Raw genomic sequence first — 24296 nt, 5'->3', positions numbered from 1 at the left:
AGCCATTCATCTGCAAAATATCTGTCATCCATCTTGACCATCCCTGAGTTAGTCCTTGCAACTAAATTTCTTCAACTTGATCTATGATTTTGTGTTGTAGGCTTGCCTGCGACAGATCGCTTTCTATCGACTTCAGCTCATTATCTAGAAAGATGATATAGAAACCGTGAGTAGCTTGGGATCTGCATGCCTCAATGGCAGGTTTCTCGCCTTTGATGACAGGTTGCATCATTGACCTTCGATCAAAGGATTCGGTGACATGTTCGACATCAACACATTTATTCACATCTCACGGATTGTATTGGGTACTTTGAGAGCCATTGACATCACTGGTGGTTTCTCTCACACTTGTTAACAATTTACATCATTGACTGGTAATCAAGTGGTTTCTACCATGTTTGACATCAACACATTTATTCGCATGGATAGAATCGTACTGTTTCGGGAAGTAGAAATGAAGACCCTGGGTCTAGTTTCCACAATCCAGGCTGTGAGGAATTTTGTATTCATTATATAATGGACTATTCATAAATAGATCGCTGCGTCCATACTGTGTCCACATGAGTCTATACTTGTGATGTTTTACAAGATCATTCATGTATCAGAGCAGTAGTTGGTTTTCTAGTCAGTTTTGATCGGAGTATGGGAATGCCTACCTCAGCGATGATATGATCTCATATATATATATATATATATATATATATCTTGCATTGAATGTTTTTACAGGTTCCAACTGGGCTCTCCACAAGATGATCCTCGAAATGATAAAGTACTTCACTCTTCCTAAATGATAAATGAAATCCTCATCTACTACAGACTTCGCACTTTAGGGGGCAATCTGTTACACAAAAACATAGTCACCATGATTATTTGCAGTCAGTATGGGTCTATCATCACTTGTACTGTCCTCCTAAGCAAGTCTCAGACCTCAGCTCTTCAAGTCAAGCTTTGAAAATGAGAGAAAGACATTAAAAATCAATGAAACTCTGGTTCCGCACTTTCTCTCACTGTCACCTGCGGTCCCGCACCTTCTGTTTACAAAAACTGCGGGCCTGCCCGCTCTGTCCCTAAAGGTGTGGGTGCAGACCCTTGTGAAAGTCAAAAGGCGCAAGTTTTATCTTAAAAAACTCACTTTGGGTTAATTCTAGAGGGTTCTAGAAGGAATTTTGACGTGGATTGTTCGCTCTGAGGTGGTTCATGCATCCCAAAATAGAAGGAGCTAATCCCTTGATGAGAGGAGCTATCCCTTTGAAGGAGGACCTAGTAACCTCCCTCCATTGCACTATAAATTCAGGCATTGGGCTGGTTGCTGGAGAGGTTAGAAGAAGAACATTTTTTAGGGTAAATGCTGGTGAAATTAAGACTTCCTAGTTGAGCTTAAGAGGAGAGATCACATACCTTTTTGGCTTCATTGGGGAGTGATTGAAACTTGTCAAAGTAGAGGAGACTTCTTGCTGGACCCTGGAAGGAGCTTGTACAACGTCAAGGCACAGGTTGTAAATTTCTTCTTCTTTTGAATTAATACAATCAAACTCATTTTTCTCAACAAGTATCTCATGTGATTTGTTTCATGGACTCCTTGACTTTCATGTTAAATATGTTTTATGATATTGGCTTTTCAGGTGCTATTTAATTTGTTTGCTTGTTTGTGTTTGCAGATTTGCGACAAGGGAGCTCATTTGGATCGAAGGAGCGAAGGCTTCCACAAACTTGCATTGGACCTAAGGTAGGCCTAAAACACTTGTTTGCCTTTGTTTATAAAAGCATATTTAGAGAAAGATAGTGTATGATTGGTTTGCTTGTCATTAGGTCTTCTTTAGATTCTAGGAAGGTCTATCTTGTCCGCAAGATCGACTTATTCCGACTCTCTAAAATTGAAAAACGCCGAGTTTCTCCTATACTGGACTCGTTAAAATTTAACAGTAAAGGACCTGTTCAATTACAAATAGGAACGAACCACTCCTTCTTAGGGTTCGAATTTAAACTAAGTTGGACTCATCTGAGGATGAGCTTATAATCAAGCAAATGTTATCCTCCTCAAGCTTGTAAAAAATAAAGAGGTACTTTTCAGAAATGGTGGGGGAAAAGAGAGAAAAATGAGCCTGTTTGTCATACTTTGTAACCACTCTTGAACATGACACTTTTATTCACCTGGGTTGGGAAATCCTTTGCCTAACAGTTGATCAAACCACATTGAAAGTATTCAGCCGGCTTCTGGGTATTAACTTTGGGTCAATTGTCACCAAGCCATCTGTCGTGTCGTTATGTGTTCAAGAGGTCACTGCCAATAAGCCATTCATCTGCAAAATATCTGTCATCCATATTGACCATCCCTGAGCTAGTCCTTGCAACTAAATTAGTTCAGCTTGATCTATGATTTCATGTTGTGGGCTTGCCTGCGGTGGATCGCTTTCTATCAACTTCAGCTCATTATCTAGAAATATGATCTAGAAATCGTCAGTACCTTGAGATCTGCATGCCTCAATAGAAGGTTTCTCGCCTTTGACAACAGGTTGCGTCATTGACCTTCGATCAAAGGATTTTGTGACATGTTTGACATCAACACATTTATTCGCATCTCATGGATTGTACTGGGTACTTTGAGAGCCATTGACATCACTGGTGGTTTCTCTCACACTTGTTAACAATTTACATCATTGACTGGTAATCAAGTGGTTTCTACCATGTTCGACATCAACACATTTATTCGAATGGATAAAATCATACTGTTTCGGGAAGTAGAAATGAAGAGCCTGAATCTAGTTTCCACAATCCAGGCTGCGAGGAATTTTGTATTCATTATATAATGGACTATTCATAAACATATGGCTGCGTCCATACTGTGTTCACATGAGTCTATACTTGTGATGTTTTACAAGATCATTCCTGTATCAGAGCAGTGGTTAGTTTTCTAGTCAGTTTTGATCTGAGTATGGGAATGCCTACCTCAGCGATGATATGATCTCATATATATATCTTGCATTGAATGTTTTTACAGGTTCCAACCGGGCTCTCCACAAGATGATCCTAAAAATGATAAAGTACTTCACTCTTCCTAAATGATAAATGAAATCCTCATCTACTAAAGACTTCGCACTTTAGGGGGCAATCTGTTACACAAAAATATAGTCACCATGATTATTTGCAGTCAGTATGGGTCTATCATCACTTGTACTGTACTCCTAAGCAAGTCTCATACCTCAGCTCTTCAAGTCAAGCTTTGGAAATGAGAGAAAGACATTAAAAATCAATGTAACTCTGGTTCCGCACTTTCTCTCACTGTCACCTGTGGTCCTGCACCTTCTGTTTACAAAAACTGCAGACCTTCCCGCTCTGTCCCTAACGGTGTGGGTGCGGACCCCTGTGAAAGTCAAAATGTGCAAGTTTTATCTTAAAAAACTCACTTTGGGTTAATTCTAGAGGATTCTAGAAGGAATTTTGACGTGGATTGTTTGCTCTGAGGTGGTTCATGCATCCCAAAAGAGAAGGAGCTAATCCCTTGATGAGAGGAGCTATCCCTTTGAAGGAGGACCTAGTAACCTCCCTCCATTGCACTATAAATTCAGGCATTGGGCTGGTTGCTGGGGAGGTTAGAAGCTGAACATTTTTTAGGGTAAATGCTGGTGAAATCAAGACTTCCTAGTTGAGCTTAAGAGGAGAGATCACATACCTTTTTGGCTTCATTGGGGAGTGAGTGAAACTTGTCAAAGTAGAGGAGACTTCTTGCTGGACCCTGGGAGGAGCTTGTACAACGTCAAGGCACAGGTTGTAAATTTCTTCTTCTTTTGAATTAATACAATCAAACTCATTTTTCTCAACAAGTATCTCATGTTATTTGTTTCATGGACTCCTTGACTTTCATGTTAAATATGTTTTATGATATTGGCTTTTCAGGTGCTATTTAATTTGTTTGCCTTGTTTGTGTTTGCAGATTCGTGACAAAGGAGCTCATTTGGATTGAAGGAGTGAGGGCATCCAAAAACTTGCGTTGGACCTAAGGTAGGCCCTAAAAACACTTGTTTGCCATTGTTTATAAAAGCATATTTAAAGAAAGATAGTGTCTGGTTGGTTTGCTTGTCATTAGGTATTCTTTAGATTCTAGGAAGGTCTATCTTGTCCTCAAGATCGACTTATTCCGTGCGACAAGCATATTTCATTATTTGATATTAATGAAATGAAGTTTTATTTCTACTTCATTTTTGTGTTTATATTTATATCTATAATTATTTGTGTTCCTATTTAAATTCGAATCATATCTGAATTGCGGCAATGCTAAACTCCCAGTCACATGGATGAAGAGTTGTCTGTGCGACTAGAAGGCTCTAGTCACATGGATGAACTTGTATGTGTGCAACTACATTATAATCCTTCCTATTTTGTGCCTGCAACTGGGGCCCAAAACCCTAAATCAGAGATGTGAACTTCAAACCCTGTAATTTCACCTTAGAGTGAACCTGAACCTTCGCGGACGAACCTCAGACTTGTGGGAGCTAAAAAAAGATAGAAGAGTGTCTCATCGTTTTGTCTAAATGAGGTAGAGGGCACTTGTATTTATAGCCTTTCAAGGAGGTCCACTTTTCTTTAGGGCTTACCTTATCAAATATGCACATGTGGGATTTTCTTTGTAATTACACTTTCTCATATCCTATTTGAGTGATCTTTAGGTCGATTTTGGTCCTCTCGAAAAGATAAATTCAATGCAATCATTATCTCCATCAAATGAGCTATTTAATGTGAAATTTGATTGCAATTGCATATTTTTAACACTCGCTTTCAACTAGGGATAACTCCACCTACCAATATCAGATGATTGATCATCATGTCATCATATCCCAAGCTAAAGTATCTCATCATCTTGAATCATCAATGTTCATCTCAATTCATCTTTCGCTTATTCTTGCTTATCTCTTGATTTTCCTTGCTCATATGTTGAACATTATTAAATCTAAAAGATGAATTATTTTGACATTGGAGGGTACCTCAATCTACCACCCTTTGTCCATCAAGCTATTACTCGAAATATCTATCAGTGGGCTACTACCTAGGAATATTGTTGGGGAGTCAGATCTACCACTCACATAATCATCAGAGAGCATATCATCAGGGAGCATGTCTCAAACTAGAACCACATCGGGGAGAACATATTGACCCAAAATCTCATGGGGAAGCTCTTACTACAACCCCATATTGAGAAATAGGATATCCAAACACATAGGGGAGCACATCTCAACCCTGGAATCACATTAGGGAGCTCAATTTCAACCCAAAACTGCATAGGGAAGAAAATCTCAACCCAAGCCTATTTCCTATTAATATTCCCATATATGACTCTAAGCAGTGATGTGGTAGAACACCTGCATCATAATCAATGTGGGTTGTACACCCCAAGTACACTCTCAACTTGTTGGCCAGATAGGGAGCGGTATTCCAACAAGCCCATCTTATGGGTATGATGCCAACTAGGGAATACTCTGCAAAGGCCAAGATAAGGTGAGCTACTACTCCAACCTTATGGGTAACAAATAAGAGTGATACCCTATTGTACAAAGTTCCCTCAACCCCAAGAGCCCTGTATCTCAATTCCACACCCTGGAAGCCCAAACAAGGGTGGAAGAGTTGGCTCAGTGTCCTCGATCAAGAATGCTCTCATCATACCCATATATGGTATTAGCTTGATTATTAGGTAGCGATATAAATAGAATCATGTTCATGCAATTTATCAAATCAAATATTATATTAGAACATAAATAATGATATAAATCACAAAAGGATACCATACTCATCCTCCCTCTCAAGGAGGTGCCAACCATAATCCTAAGCTTTTCTTGTATAGAAACACTGTTTCAGTATATGAAGGTATCTCAGTCCCAATATATGCAAGATTCTATGCCAATCGGTTCCCTCTCTTTGTCATCATAATGTATTTATGTCATATCTAGATCCTACTTTGATGACTCTCTAAGGAGCTTCTTCATCCTGCCTCACATCTAGTCATGTTAGTAACATCATACTCAACCTCGGTCGTGATATTAACCTCTCATCTAGAATATCATGGTAGATCTCATACTGAGGCAACATCCAAATGTGCTCATCAATAATAATCCCAAACATCATTAATACATCCATGCAGTCACATATCGTAGGATGAATATATTAGATCAAAAATTTATCATCTTATGCAAGTATCTCGAAGGATGCTTGGTGGAAACTCTATGTAAGTGAAGTGGGTCAATCATGAACTCATTCAATTTATATGCACATTGTATATGTATACAAACGGGTGTCCAAAATGGAATATAAATGCTTTAATCAACTGTTGGTTGCTAAGTAATAATATCTCTTCACAACATCTTGAAATGCAATAGGAGTGTCCAAGGATTTGTAATTTCACTTTCCAATACTTCTTCAATAGCTTCACAATATAGATTTTATTTTCCCAGCTTCAGAAATTGCTTAATCATGCCATGATTCATTATTTAGAGCTTCAGAATCCATCTCCCACTTAATTTGGTCATCGAAGGCTCATTACCTATCAAGAGTATATCATTAGTATATAAAACAAAAACCAAAATCAAATTCATACCTTGGAAAAATTTTGAAGTTGAGGTTTGGATCAAAACATCATCCTGACTTCTCTCGATAACTTTCAATGTGGACATATCAAGATTGAGGAGCCTTCCTCATATAGTGATCTCTACAAACATAATACTTTTCCAAACCAATATGCTCAAACTCACAATATTCTACAATCAAATCAGCGAAGTCAACTTATCAAAGTTTAGATGCGAGATCAAAACAAATATCAAAATCATCACATTATCACTGTATCAGATTCTTTATATCAGTTGATAAATAGAGCTCTCATCAAGTCATGAATTCATCTATTATCATGTCAACATGTTGTCATTTATCGAATAATATTAATCCAAATTTCATCAATTCATCGTCATGATCATAATATAAGTCACTAAATTCAAATGCATACACCAAGAATAAGTCATGCAGTTTCCATCCATTTATTGTGAGATTACTTCCGAATAAGAATGGTCAATACTTCAACCAGTGTGCTAAGGAAGAGAAGGCCAATAAAAAACCATTATCAAATACCAATATTAGTTACTAAATGTCATTATGCCCACATAGCATTGGCATCAAGGACAATCATCAGTCATCAGGACAAATCTCAAATTTTCTATCATAGTGAGATCAAGTCAAAGTTCTAAGTCATTATCAAACATCATGTCAAAACTCCAAACACTACTTATCTATATCAATTGGCCAAATCAAGTCAAACTCTTGCAGCACAAACTTCAAACTTAATGACATATCTATATGCATGTCTCGGTCAACTGCAAACATAAGTTCAGAATATATATACATATTATAATAAAGATTCAAACTTTCCTGCTCACAGATCTTTTTGTTGTATGCTCCACATCTATAGGACTAACATCTTTCAGGTGTACTTCTAATTTTTTGCACAAAGCTTTTTTTTTGTGTCCCGCGGGAATAGTCGCACCCATAGGCCTTCCTTTGTGTAGTTGGGAGATCACAGTTGCATCCTTCAATATGTTATGCAAGCAACTATGGCCGGATCTAGCCATAACTATATTAGTACCTCGGTCGTACCCTTGAACTTTATTCCATGTGGCTCGGAGGCTATAGTAGAACCTATAATATTTCTTCCGTGTGACTAAGTCTTAGTGTAAGAGAAAACTCTCTCACCTCAGATTAAAACTTTGCTACAAATAAACAATGTCAGATATTTGATTATATATATATATATATATAAAATGCAAATGACAATAAGAGAAGAAATCTTATGGAGATATTCTCCCTCTGAATGGGAATCCAGTTCGGTCATCTTCATTCATGCCATTAACATGTCTATAATATTGTCATGCATCAACAGATCCATTAGATCATAAATTCATACCATATCTAATATTCATCATGGTTATATAAAGTTATCATCGTCTACTTCATCATGACTTCATGACATAAATATTTCATCAAGGGTTAGTGTCAATATATCTAATAGGAGTAGACTTCAAGAATCATGATCACAATCATTACTTCTTTGTCACATAAACTCAATACATTAAGTTAGGGAATTTAATTTTACCATATGCTATAATCACTAAGCATATCAAAAACATAACCATGGTCAACAAAAGATCTTGAATATCAATCTCATGGTTATACTTATATCATCATGGGTATCATGTTTTTTTTCACAAACATAAATTTGTAGCATCAAGTTATCATCTAGTAGAGTGAAGGAGCTAGCCTTCTTCATGGGATCAAGATATAAAAAATGATATTTGTTAACCAAACATCAAGTATGCCACTATATCAAAGATCAACATTAAGTAGCCTCATAGAATCAAGAAGTTCATTATGTAAGAAGGTAAGATACTTGTCCAATATCAAGTGAACCATTTCATCATAAGAACCATGAATCCAAATAACTTTCATTTGCATGCATGAACAATTTGAGAAGGAGACATTTTCATCATACCTTAGGTATTTCCTTGCCATCCAATATTACAAATGAAACATATCATTCAAACAATGTACCATGCATAGCTTGTATTATTCAAATAACTGTGCACCCTTTTCATTTGACATAGGAAACTTGTATCACTTATTCATCTTTTCATCATGTGCCTCTTTACCTTTTCCAACTATAGATTTTCTTTCATGCATCTCAAATGATCGTCAAGAAGGATCCTCTTATTGCATCTCATGAAGGAGGTTAGAAACATCTAGATACTTAAATGTACATGCAGGAAGTATATGTAATGAACAAAACAATAATATGATTTATAAGTCTAGACAAAAGTAAAGACATAAAAGAGCATCATAAGTCAGGGAATACTTATCTTCAATTAGAGGTGATACTCTCCCTCTTGAGCCAACCTTCAAGAGCTATCACTGTCCATTGTCCACATAACAATGTTTCCTTCAATCAACCTTATCAACAACCAGGCCTACTACAGACTCTCCCATATAGGGCTTCATCAAATCTGTCACAGGTGTTTGAGCATCTTCACATTTACCCTGCTAAGGTTTTTAGATTTCACATCTCAAATCTTTTCCATAAACCAAGGTTTCTTTCAAATCCTAACCTCATAATATCCCTAATACACAAATTCCATAAGGCTATCTTCAAACCCTAGAATTCTTTTAGGTCTCCTCCATCTTCTCTTACTTCCATCACACATGTCTCCATGGGGGTGATCTCCATGACTTTTCTTTAGCCTAGCTCTGATAACATGTTATTTTTTCATAGGGCTATATTGTTCTTTTCTTTGATAATTTCATTTCTTTATTAAAACATTAATTTCACCCCATAACATAATAACAATATTCAGATTTACATCATTATTCATCATCATATGAAACTACATAGAAAGAAAAATATAATCATCATCAATGTAGTGGAACAATATAAGAAAAACATTCACACATAGAGACACGCGGATTGGTCGTATACTAGGGAAAAACCCATGATGGGGAAAACCCTTTCAAATTATTCTTATTAGATTGTCACCAAATGATTCGGAAAAGGGGAGTGCAATGATCCGTATATTCATCTATGCAACTAACCAGACAAAACAACTACAATATCCATAAATAAACGCAGCAAAGCTTATACCCAAAAATATGATTCTAAAATCTGTAATGAACTATCACTGTCTGTAGTCAACAGTCGAACCCTATGATAACTTAGCGAAATATTCAAAACACTGAGACATATTTTAGGCCTTGGTCGCATGGAGGAGGTGTCATGCAAGTGACTATGGCTTCCCAGTTTCTCCTTGTTGAAGCCCCGAAAATCAGGTCTACAACAAGGGGGATAACCGCCCGGTCCGGACCTTGGTTGGCAGCTCCTTTTCTGTTTGGTATAGCAGGTCCGACTGGGGATATGGGACCAGTTTCCCAATTTATATGTTTGTGTGAGAAAGATGGATATTTCTGTTTATAACAGTTTCTAAATGGAATACTTCTACTCTAATTCTAATCTAATAATAAGGAAATTATATTCTAATAAACAAAAATATGTAAATCTACACTAACCCGAGGTGTAATCTTTCCTTTATGCGATCTAAAATTATTTCAAACAACAACTGGTAATAAAGATCATTTAGTTGTTATGAGAAAAGAATTCAATAAAGATGAACTACTTCATATAAAAAGTTAGACGAAACAGTGGTGAAAAACATATCGCATAATAAGCTACTCATACACTAAGCATAAATAAATAGCTATCACCGTACAAAAGTGCCAAATGATAACTCAGGCATTCATACATCAATACATAAATAACTGAGCATGAAAATCACTTTAACACAAGGCAGAAATAGTTAAGAGATAGAAATACCATTTATAACTAGGCCTACTCATGAGCTTCAAGCGATAACGACTTATCTCTTCTTGATCAAATATCCACTAAGAGTACAAAAGTGCAACATCAGTAGCAGATATCAAATGGAAGCATCAATAAATCATGTTCCATTCATTCATCAAAACCTCCTCAGAGGGCACATAAGTGCATGTTTTGGGGATAAGTTTTTGATAAATTTCAGGACCCTTCTCTAAATGCATGAGAGGGGTTTAAATACTACTAACTAAATCTAAAAATTAATTATTACAAAAATATAGGATGTGGTTTAAATGACCGTCCTCTTTTCAGGAAAATAAAATAAAATTAAAACTAAAATTGAATCTAAAATTAAACTACTTTTGTATTTGGTCCTTGAAATTGCACGCATGCAGCATCTGTTTGAGAAGAGTCGGTTGACCGACTTCCGATTTTAGTTGAGTTGAGAAAACAGAATCGACAAGAGCTGGCGCCATCTTTTCGGCCGAATTGATGATGCATTTAAGAGTCATCCACTGGCTATGTGGCTTTACCAAGTATGCCCAGTAATAATCCCAGTTCAACTTGGTTAACCCTTGGATTGCTTGTGCCTTTTCTTGGGCCTTCTGTTTCCAATCTGCCTGTAGTGTTGTTTTCTTGCAATTTTTGGAGCTTGCAGGTGACTGGGCAATTAGCAGCTTTCTTTTTCGAGAAATTTTTCTCAAGGATGTGCGTGCCTAGGAAACTGTCTTCATTTCTTGATCCCGATTTCCTTGATGTGTTTTTCGCCTTTTGCGCTTTTTCCTTCTAGCGAACATAAAGTTCAACATTTGTAAAAATAATATTTCCGTAAGCTATTGACCCTGAGTCTTAAACTGTCTGTTTCTGATATCAGTGCTATCCAGTATCCACTTGACCATGTCCGTTTATGGGATAATTTTGGGTCTTGCTGCTATCCGGTGTAAGAATGAGCAAGCTAGCTCTGTGATGGATGCCTCAAATGAACTGTTTGAGCCCGTGGTAGCAACAACTTCAATTACTCTGGGATTCTCTTCTTCAAGCAGATTATACATGCCTTCCCACGTAGCAATTCCCGCGTCTCTGTTACATGCCGTGTCTGTATACAAGGGTGCCATTTCCTTTTCTTTTGAGCTCGGGGCTTTGCTTTTCTTTCCCATTTTATCCTGTGTATTGCTTTGTATTGGCCTCTGTTCTCCATTCCTGCAATTCACAAGTGAAAATGAATGACAAGGAAGGGTGATGGGAAAGTTTTTTAAATGTTGAAGACACATCAAATATACCACCTTACGTGAGATGATTTTTTGATAAGCACGAACCCATATTCCATTAATAACTGGAAACTACCTCATTTATTAGCATTAAAGTGCATAACCAGGTGTCAGCTTATGGAAAATACTTTTCTTGAATAACGTGCTCGAAAGATCTGCGATGAAGCGATTTTGCGATTTGCTTTGCAATATCGCAGATCACAGCATCGCAAAATGATAACATCGCAGAATCGTAACATCGCAAAGTTGGTCGCTTGTGATATCACATTATCGCATTGTCGCTGTATCGCGAGATCGCAATATCACAATATCGTAGATCGCAGGAATGTTATGTATGACAATCTTTGTTAACCTGTTTTCTGCGAAATGCAATTTTGTGATTGTTGTCATCGCATATCGGCAAATTAAAGTGTTTCGTTGTAAATTGTGTTGTATGCGATGTGATATTTCATTATCGCACATCGCAATCTCGCAATGTTTAAAATTCAGCTCATAAGGAGGTATCCCATTATCTTTTTGTGATGTGATATTCCTAAGGAAAGATTTGTGTCTTACCTTATCATAAAACTTAGATTTTTTTTGAATTTCAAGGGGGGCTTCCTAAGCTTATGATGGTAATTTTATTCGAAATAGGAAATTTAAACACTACTTTGATTTTTAAATTTTTTGCTAAGGGTCCCCACTTATTTAGGAATTACACTAAGTAAGAAGGGGGGGTTGTTGCTGGCCACAACACTCCCTCAAGCTTGGAATGCAACCGACTAGGGTCAGATACGGTCAAATATGGATGAGATTCTATGCACGTGAATACAGTTGAATCCTTCCTATTTCGTGTCTGCAACTAGGGCCCAAAACGGTAAATCATAGATGCAAGCTTCAGACCCTTTAATTTAACCTCAGAGCAAACCTAAATCTCTACGAAAGAACCTTAGACCTATGTGAGCCAAAAAAAAGATGAAAGAGTGTCTCGTAATTGTGTCTAAATGAGGTAGAGGGAACTTGTATTTATAGACTTTCATGGTGGTCCACTTTGCTTTAGGGATGACCTTATCAAATATGCACATGTGGGATTTTCTTCATAATTATATTTTCCCTTATCCGATTTGAGTGATGTTTAGGTCGATTTTGGTCCTCTAGAAAAGAGGAATTCAATGCAACCATTATATCCATAAGTTGACATGTCCAAAGTGGAATTTGACCGCAGTTGCATATTTTTAACAAAATGGAAAATACCCAAACATGATGCATTTATTGAGTCTCTCATTCACGAGCAAGATAAGCTCATCAAGATGGGTTCATTAAGGTTTTCAAATGAAAATGCACTTGTCATGAATGAAAATTAAAATTCCAACTTGAAACCAAATCAACAATTCGAAGGCAAAGGAAAGGTAAAAGATTCAGATCCAAGAAAGGGAGGATAACCGAAACCTCCAGGTGATTTTTCTAGCTCCAAGGGTAAGAAGGAAGAGAAAGGAAACTCCAAGTGCCCTTATTGTAAAAGAGGTTATTATCCCAAATCCTCTTGCATGCAAAATACTATTGATTTGATGGAAAAGACTCTTCAACAAAATAATATCGATCATCACATTCTAGAAAGTGCCAAGAAGAAGACGAAGGAAAAACCATCAGAAACAAGGGGTAATGGTCATGCTTATATTTCCCATCATTCTACACCACAAGGATGGATCATCAATTCAGGAGCTTCATATCATATGACTTATTCAAAGGAATCCTTTTCTTCTCTACATGCATACTCTAGACCTCCCATTCTCATGGAGGACAATTCTAGAGTTGAAGCAACTGGACAAGGAAGAGTGCAATTTGAAGATGGAAGTTTTGAGAATGTCTTACATATTCCAAGGTTTTTTGGTCAGTGTATTAGATGACACACAATGATATGGAAATAAAAATTGAATTTACCCCAAATTCCATGAGAATTTATGATGTGATAACCAACCTGAATATTTCATTTGGCAAGGTAAATAATCAATCTCGTCTATATACATTTTCTAATTTTGTTACTTAGTCAGATTCCATTTTACTACTTATGCAAGAAAATGAATAAAGTAGGATTTGAGATGAGATATTTGGGCACTTGAATTTCATATGCATGTAGCAACTTAGCAAGCAAGGGATGGTTAAAGGATTTCTAACCATTGAATTTTCAAATGGTGTTTGTCATGGATGTCCTCTTGGAAATAATCCACAAGACAAGTTTGATAAGGGGCATGCATGGAGAACCTATTCACCTTTGTAGCTTGTACACAAGGATCTCATGATTCCATTTCCAGCACCTACAATGAGCAAAGAAATATATATTTTTTCATTTATAGATTATTACATGAGACTCACTTTGCTTTACTTCATGAAACTCAAGTCTGAAGTTTTTCAGCATCTAAATATTTTCAAAGCCCATCCAGAAAATCAACCTAGGAAACACATCAAGATCCTTCGCACAAATAATGGGAAGCAATATGTCAGAAAAGATATCCATAATATTTGTAATAAAGTAGGAATAAAGTTTCAACATACAGTTCCTTACACTCTGCAACAACACAGGGCGGTCGAGAGGAAGAATAGATCTTTGAAAGAGATGGCTAATTGGATGTTTCATGCAAGATATCTTCCCTCAAAATTGTGGTTTGAGGCTATCAATTATGCCTCATACATCTAGAATAGATCTCCTCATAAATATGTTATTGGAAAAACACTTTTTCAAGCTTGGACTAGCATGCAAAATGAAGTTAGTCATTTCCCCATTTTTGGATCTTGAGCATGGGCTCGCATTCCTATAGAGAAGAGAATGGATTTGGAGTATTATAGAAAGGCATGCATGTTTTTTAGATATTCTTAAGAAGTCAAAGGGTATATATTACTTGATATCAACATTGAAGAGCTCTTTATCATAAGGAGTGTAAATTTTGAAGAAGATTCTTTGCATACACCACCAGATGAACCTATTACAAAGTTTCCCTCACCACTAATTGATGAGTATGCAAATGATACTTCAAATCAAAATTGTGATCTAGATGAGCCTTTTTTTGTGACACTTGTTGGACCACTAGTTTTTGAACATCGAGAGAATAGTTCCTCATGCAGTTCAGAAGATTCTCGACCACCTTTAGACAAAAATGATGCAACATGAGTGATCTCCTAGATGATCTTGCCACTATACCTTAGTTTGAGGAAGTTCCAAAAGCACTCTTAACTATGGAGCCATGCATGCCCATGCACACTTATATGATGCATGCATCTGATCCATAAGATTTTTTAGAAGCAGTTGGGCATCCTAAATGGGAAGAAACTATGGATGAGGAATACAACTCTCTCATTGAGAACTAGACTTGGGATCTAGTTCCACTACCTTATAATCATAAAATTGTGATGTGGGAGTGCATTTATAGACCAATAAGGTGGTAGATGGCCAAGCTAGTTGATATAAGGCATGGTTGGTGGGAAAAGGTTTTCAATAGGTACATGGTGTTGACTATGATGAGACTTTTTCTCCAATGGAAAAAATGGATTCCATTTGGTAGTTCTATCCATTGTAACAACAAGAGGATGGGAAGGGCATCATATGGATGTGAAGAATTCCTTTTTCCACGGTGATATAGAGGAGGAAACCTACATGGAGCAGCAACAGGGATACATGCAAAATTAATCTTTGGTATGCAAGATAAATAAGTCTCTCTATGGCCTAAAGCAAGCACCTAGAGCATCGTATGAAAAGATGGATTCTTATCTGTTATATCAAAATTTTGTACGTTGCAAATTTGATTCCAATGTTTATTTGTTGAAGAAAATTGACTCCTTGTTGATCATAATACTCTAGGTAGATGATATTTTGATAACAGGGAGTTAAGCTTCTAGCATTTCTAAGATGAAAACTGCATTGCATAAGTGTCTTTCTATGACAGATATGGGCTTGTTAAATTTCTTCCTTAGACTAGCGATCAATCAGAGTGGTTTTGGGATTACCATTTCTCAACCAAAGTATGCTAGAGATATTTTGGAATGATTTCACATGAGTGAATGCAAGCTAGTAGCCACAACTTTCTTATTAGGGATAAAGCTTGAGAATGGAAAAGGCACACCATTGGTTGATTTCACATTGTATCGTTATATTTTGGGGAGTCTTCTTTATCTCACTCACTCCTGTCCTAATCTCTCAAATGTCGTAGGAGCAGTTTCTAGATACATGCAAGAGCCACATTAGTTACACTCGAAAGTTGCAAAGCGCATCCTTCGATATGTACAAGGGACAATCACCTATGGGATTCATTATGCAACAAATTTTTCTTTTGATCTCATTGGGTTCACATATTCATATTGGGTTGGTGATAATGTTAATCACAAGTACACCTCTAGTTATGTACTTAGTGTTGAAGAATCTTGGGCAAGTGAAGTTAATGAGATTCTTCTAACATGATAACTACTTGTGATATATTTTTAACTTTTCTTCTTCACACAACCTTATATTGCTCTTATTATAGAGTGTCTTCTTATATTCATCAAATAGTTACCAAAAACAAAGAGACAAGAACACAAGATGTTTGGCTTTCTGTTAGAGCCAAAGCCTCTCACTCTTTGAGAAGAAAGCCCACACAAAATTCTTCTTATAGAGATTCCAATTGACAAATACCAAGAACATGACCCTTGACCTATTATGAAGCTCCAAGACCAAGACACCAATCCTCTTCTTTGTCGTTGTTGAGATCATCATCATTGTTGTAACTTCATTGAGATATTCATCATAACAGTGAGATCATTACTACTGCACCATAGCTCCATCTTCACTTAGATAATTGCTGAAATCTTACTGAGATAATCACCATGTCAATGAGGTCTCTATACTGCATGAGAGTTGCATCGAGAAATGGATCATGACATTGTCTTCATTATGACCGAGATCGTGATTGCTATTTTACTGAGATCATGAATATGTATCGAGATGTCGATATTGTACCTATGTCTAGAGAGAAAAGTCGAGTGTGTATGACTGAGAGTTCCTTACACCAAGATCTTCATCACCAATTATGAAATGACTGTTTGTGCTATTGTGGGATCCCAAATATCATCTTCATCACTAAAACTATGACTATAATTTCATCCTTCACCGAGATCAGTATCGTCAAACTACCACTAAGGATGAGACTGTGATTTCTCGAGACTCTAATTACCTTGCACTGAGATTTGTGCCATCGAGGAGGAGATCCTATAATTACTTACTATCATCACCACCGAGATTACAAAGGTATCCGAGATCCCGTACCCGTCCGAAGTTGCAGAGATACTTGTCAAAATTTCTATCTTATTGTGATGAACCTAGCCACATATAAATAATAGTCAGCCTTGTATATAAGTCGACATGGTATAATGAAGTGTTGTGTCTCCTTTTTTCAAGCCGACATGACTTCTTTAGTTATTTAATTCATTTTTACAAGCGGACATGATGAAGAGGATTGTGCTTGTCTTTTGGAGGGCTACTTGACATTGTTGGTGACTCAATTACATTTGGTATACACCCAAGAAGGGTTCTTCAACATTTTCTTTGACTCTTTGACTTTCCTATAACACTTCACCACATGCTAGACCTATGCAATGAGAAAGAAACTCATTTTTACAATTTATGAAAATAATATTTCTTTTCTTTTACAAGTACAAAAATCAAAATTATATTTATGAAGATTGAACCTAGTTACAATTTCTTCAACACTCCCTCTTAACTAGGGATGGTCATTCTCAATTTGAATAATTTCTCATAAGAAGAATCAGATTGGTAACCGATCTGTATGGCATCATAGTAGCCAACATTATTTCCACAACAAGTCCTTGACTGCCAACTCTATCTCTGATCAGATTAGAGAACAATAATGGCAAGACCAACGATTATATAAACCTTAATCATTGTCTCTCAACATACATACTCACCCAAGTGTTCATTGAGTATGACCTTATAGGACTATTCTTATCTTGGGTTCCCAACCATCAAAGAATATCAGTCGTCTTGCCTACTCTTGTCTTGGATTCCCTACACATCCTCAAAGAGCATCGAATGCCAGATGATTACCCAATACTCCATTCTTTCTTCCAAATGGAAGACAAGAATGTGTTTTCTATCTCTCCCTCTCAAGTGGGGAAGATATTCCCATTCCTTGAAGGAATGTACCTAGGCTCCATATGATTAGGAACTTGCCCAAGCTCCCTATTAATCAGGGACTTGTTGGAGCACCTTCTTAGCTAGGGACTCTCCTATACATCAACAACTTCTTCTTTGTGGGTCCTTCATCTGCTTGATCAACTTCTCTCCTTGATGTCATAAAATTCAGTTGAGCTTCTTCCTTGTAGGGAAACATCCATCGATCACTTTCCTCCTTAGCTTTTCATGTCATTCCTTTCTTCATGGAAATTGGCCTTCTTCATATCTAGAACCTTCGTCATATGGCTACTTCTTCCTCATTATGTTTATTTCAGGAGTTTCCATCTACACTATAAGAAAAAAGGACATTGGTGAGGGGCAAAAAATGTCACCATAAGCTCATTGGTGACAGTCAAAAGATCATTTGTCACCAAAAACTAAACGTCACCAAAGGTGGTGTCGCCAACAGTATAAGTGTTGTAGTGACATACAAAGTCCGTCAACAATAATGATTTATAATGATGGATAACGACCATCACCATTTCATATGAGCAATGGTGATGGACCATAGCCTCTGTCACCAAAAACTGAACGTCACCAAAGGTGGCATCGCCAAAAGTATAGGTGTTGTAGTGACATTCAAAGTTCATCACCAATAATGATTTATAATGATAGATAGCGACTGTCGCCATTGCATATGAGCAATGGTGACGGACCATACCCTCGGTCACCAAAAACTGAGCATCACCAAAGGTGGCATTGCCAAAAGTATAGATGTTATGGTGACATTCAAAGTCCATCATGAATATTGATTATAATGACGGATAGTGATTGTCACTATTTCATATGAACAATAGTGATTTATTGTGATGGATCTTTAATGGCCATCACTATTGGTGCATATATATGGTGATGCTCATTGACCGTCACCAAAAGCCGCATTTCTAGAATTATAGGTGTTTTGGTGACATTCAATGTCCATCACGAATAATGACTATAATGATGGACAATGATCATCACCATTTCATATCAACGACAAATATTTATGGTTATGGACCTTTGAGGGTCATCACTATTGATGTGTATATATGGTGGCGTTCATTGACCATCACCATTTCATATTTTTGATGAGGGTCAAAAAATGTCACCAAAGCTCATTGGTGATGGTCAAAAGGGTCTCTGTCAGAAAAAATTGATCGTTTCCATTCCATATGGATGTCAGGGCATGATGGAATCGAACCATCAACCTCCTGCTTGTAAAGCAAGTATTCTTCCATTAAGCTAGCACCATTTAAAAAATTATATTTTTTAAAATTAGACCTTGAAACTTCATAAATTTTAAATTCTACAAATTTCAATAAATTAATGTCTCAGCAATATTTTACTAAACAATAAAAGCAACATCGAAGATGTAGGTCCCTACCTAATGGTTATTGAAGTTATGAAAATTGGGTGGAGGGAAAAATAGTTATGTATAAGAGAATCAATATGTTCAGTTGAATACTCAATTAGAAGTGAAACTCTGAAGGCATTTATAACCTATAAATGATCTATAACTATCAAATACACCAAATATTGCAAACGAAATGTCATAATTGGATATCATATGGAACAAGAGGAGGCAGGGACTTCGAACCATTGTACATCTTGGCATGCCTTAGCACTTGGCACATCTTAGCTTGTTTCACATGTCTTTGAACTATCTGGAACATCTTAGCATGCCCTAGCATTCCCTAACACACCTTAGCAGTCATGACCTTACAACTAGCATTGCATTTTTCCATGACTTGGGAACCTTACATTCACTAGAACACATTGGCACTCCCTAGTTGTCATGCCCTCTGTTATCCTCCATAATGTCCCAGGATCGACGGAGGTAACCACAAACCAAGATTTTAGTTTGGTAGCTAGCCCTACTAGACTAGAGAGGGCTCTTTGTATGAAATCATAGCCAAGAGAGGACTGGAATGTAAAGGATTTTAGGCTATATAAGGAGGGTCAGGTGGGTTTTTGGAAAATTTAGGGACTTGGAACTATATCCACCGGTGTCTTGTCTAGCAGGGACTTTGTCAAGGAGGCAAGGACTTGGAACTCTATCTAGGATAAAGCACCTAACATGCATGACAGAAGCTCCCTAGAATAGAGTACCTCCTACCTAGAAGAGTGTCCCCTTCTCAAAATATAGAACCCTTCTCTATTGTGCACTTTTCTTAAAGATAAATCTGTGCATAAAATAGCACTAAGAAAAATATCTAAATTAAGAAAAGTGAGCATCTAAGTCAAACTATAAAAGTATAATAAATATGGCTTTATATAAGTTTGAGAAACACTAGACAAGCATGCTTTCATACAACAACAATAATATGCCTAAAATCGTTTCGATTCTTTCATCGTTGTTATACCCTCACAACAAAACTGGAATCTATAGCATGTACCCCAAGGTTGTATGCATTTTTTGAAGGTGTAGATTGAAAGGATCTGCTCAGATGAAGTACTATTGAAGGAGAAACACCTTCAAAGCAATAGATAAATTCTATTGTGAATTCAACCCATTTGCACACAGAGCAAGGTTGCTACTGGGTATACTTCTCCGCTGAATGGAAACTACAATGTATTATAGTGCTGCTGAAGGAAAAACACCTTTAGTGCAACACAGATAAAACTCTAACAGATATTGTCACCATGGCCTCAGTTGTTGATGTTCTCATCAATATAGGTAACAACTTCGATAATTGAAAAACCAAAAGGTGAGATGCATAGATCATTTGAAATGATAGATTTGGGCATACTTTATTATTTTTTAGGAGTGTTTGTATAGAAAATGAAAGGTAACTTGTTGCATCTTTATGTCATAGGCCAAGGATGCAAAGAAATACATAAAATATTAAATAGCATGGTATAAGTCGATTGAAGCTTATTTTGAAACAGGGATGGAATTACCCTTATGCAGGTTCTAATCTAGTGGGTATAACTTTAAATAAGAAACTGATAGTTATGGGGTTGAAATTGTCTCACAATTCATGAAAAGTCCCAAATTTTTTCACTAGAAAGAAGTGGAGTGAGTCATCAGGTTTATGGGAGGGAACACCCTATTTGCAGGAAGATAGCTTGAAATTAGTTAGGCATATTATTTCTCGTCTTCTTGTATGTGTGTGCTTTGAAAAGATAACCACATCCAAAGACTCAATAACAACTCTGGTAAAGTTTATATATGTGAAGCACTTCTGAGAAAAACCATCGCTTAATGACAATTGATCGAGGAATATGTCGAAGCATTCAATATTTCACTCAGTCATAAAAAGGAAGTTGGGGTATCTGGCATCTTACCAACAAACTGACTCCAACCATAATGTGAAAGGCAGGTTAACCGCAGAACCTCTTTCCCACTTTGTAGTATTGTTCCCTCTTGAATTCCAACAGGTATATGGCTACTTAGATCCACAAAACTCGTTCCAGGTAAACTCTGCATGATACAATTGTGACGTGCAAGCTTGACACACACTCTAGTTTCCCTCTAAAAGAGGGTAAGTCAAAATATTATGACAATATTAACTATAATTTGATCATACAATATTGAGGTATTGCATGGAATAAACAATATACTATCAATGCACTAATGAAGAACTCAAAATAAACGAATTTCTTATTGCTACAATAGCGCCTCTTGGGATTCTCGGATAAAGCACCTAACCTGCATGGCAAAAGATTCCTAGAATAGAGTACCTCCTACCTAGAAGTGTGTCCCCTGCTGAAAATATAGAACCCTTCTCTACTATGCAGTTTTCTTAAAGATAAATCTGTGCATAAAACAGAACTAAGAAAAGCACCTAAATTAAGAAAATTGAGCATCTAAGTCAAACTATAAAAGCATACTAAATATGGTTGTATATAATATTGAGGTATTACATGGAATAAACAATATACTATCAATGCACTAATGAAGAACTCAAAATAAACAAATTTCTTATTGCTACAATAGCGCCTCTTGGGATTCTCGGATAAAGAACCTAACTTGCATGGAAAAAGCTTCCTAGAATAGAGTACCTCCTACCTAGAAGTGTGTCCCCTGCTCAAAATATAGAACCCTTCTCTACTGTGCACTTTTCTTAAAGATAAATCTGTGCATAAAACAAAACTAAGAAAAACACCTAAATTAAGAAAAGTGAGCATCTAAGTCAAACTATAAAAGAATACTAAATATGCCTAAAATTGATGCACTTCTTTCATCGCTGCTACAACCTCATAGGAAAACTATAATCTACAACATGTATCCCAAGGCTGCATGCATCTACTAAAGGTGCAGATCGAAAGTATCTACTAAGATGAAGTATTATTGAAGGAGAAACACCTTCAAAACAACAGATAGAGTCTAATGTGCATTCAACCCATCTGCACACAGGCCAAGGTTGCTACTAGGTACACTTCTCCCCTAAATGGAAACTACAGTGTATTGCTGCTCTACTGAAGGAGAAACACCTTCAGAGAAACACAGATAAAACTATAACATATATTGTCACTGTGGTATCGGTTGTAGAATTTCTCATCAACATAGGTAGCAACTTCGATAATTGAAAAACCAAAAGTTGGGCTACATAGATCATTTGAAATGATAGATTTGGGCATACTTTATTATTTTTTAGGAGTGTTAGTATAGAAAATGCAAGGTAGCCTGTTGCATCTTTATATCACAGACCAACGGTGCGAATAAATACAGAAAAGATTAAATATCATGGTAAAAGTCGATTGCAGGGTCTTTCGAAACAATAATGGAGTTCTCCTTGTGTAGATTCTAATCTATTGGGTATAGATTTAAATAAGAAATTTATAGTTATGGGGTTGATTGTCTCACGATTCATGGCAAGTCCCAAATTTGTTCACTAGAAAGAAGTAGATCGAGTCGTCAGGTTTATGAATGGGAACACCTTATTCATAGTTATATAAATTCCAATTAGTCGGGCATATTATTTCTCCTCTTCTTGTACGTGTGTGCTTTGAAAAGATAACCACCTCCGAAGAATCAAGAACAACTCTAGTAAAGTTTATAGGTGTGCAACAAATTTTGAGAAAACCCATCACTTAATGACAATTGATCAAGGAATATGGTGAAGGATTCAATCTTGCACTCATTCATAAAAAGGAAGTTGGGGTATCCAGCATCTTGCCAACAAACCGACTCCAACCATAATGTGAAATCCAAGCTAACTGTGAAACCTCTTTCCCACTTTATTGTATTATTTCCTCTTGAATTCCAACAGGTATCTTGCTTCTTAGATGCACAGAACTTGTCCTAGGTAAACTTTGCATGATACAGGTAAACTTTTCTTGATACAATTGTGATTTGCAAGCTTGACACGCACTTTGTTTCCCTCTAAAAGAGGGTAAGTCAAAATACTATAACAATCTTAACTATAATTTGATCATAGAATATTGAGGTATTGTATGGAATAAACAATATACTATCAATGTACTAATGAAGAACCCAAAATAAACGAATTTCTTATTGCTATAATAGCGCCACTCTTGAGATTCTCCAAGGAGCCACTAATTTATATACATTTGGAATCTTTACTTGGTCTGCAGAAAGATTAAGCAATGGTAGTGATCACTTTTTTCCCTCCCATGGAAGGTCTATACAGAGTCAGCCATAAATTGATTTAAAAGTGAGGTATATACCTGAAAAATAGGATCTTGACTCTTAAACTCTAAATTAATGGCAAGGAAATATTCAACTGTAAATGCTTGATCTTCTACAGTGTAAATTTCCAGATAAATGGTTAGCGTAAATCTGTCCATTATCCACATATCCAAAAAAACCATGTATGTCTGGACTCTATTTATGTGTAAGATAGGGGATATCACATAAATAATCCATTATCAAAAGAAAAAGTTAAAGCACAACATTCCATGGATAATTTTTTTTAAATTTTATTACATACCTTAGAAAGTTTGAAAGGGCATAACTGAAGCTTTCCTCTCCCTCCACACTTCATTAAATAGGCCCCTTTTCCAATGCAGATGCGACCTGCAAAATCACAATCAATAAATAGAATATGGAAAGTAAGTTTAATGAATTAAAGTAGCTTTGTTATACCTCAAGCAAATGGACTATGAGAAATTGGATTCATTCTCTACAAAAGATGATATAACAAGATCTAATTACATTTTTACTGAAACAAAGGTAAATTGGATTCATGATCTGCAATAGACGATATAATGAGATCCAATGACATTTTCAACTCAAACAAAGGTAAGTTGAGTAAGCTCAAGCTCCAAAATGATGGCACCCAACTACTGAGTGGCAGTTATTGTATATATCTTACTAGAGGCTATAACATAAAGATATTTGTTATATGTAAAGATAAAAAAATGAAAGGAATGTGAAATTTTGACCATCAACTATAAGTTCCTTTCAAGGACTAGATCAAACCATAAAATTGTTATCAAGCTAATCAACTCACCCATTCTATTATGCTTCTAGTAGTTTCATGATAAAACTCAAACT

The sequence above is a fragment of the Pinus tabuliformis genome, chromosome 2_1 (assembly GCF_031772625.1).
Source record: "Pinus tabuliformis cultivar Carrire ecotype Pingquan chromosome 2_1, CPIR1, whole genome shotgun sequence".
NCBI classification, from domain to species: domain Eukaryota; kingdom Viridiplantae; phylum Streptophyta; class Pinopsida; order Pinales; family Pinaceae; genus Pinus; species Pinus tabuliformis.
This window is presented reverse-complemented; position numbering follows the sequence as displayed.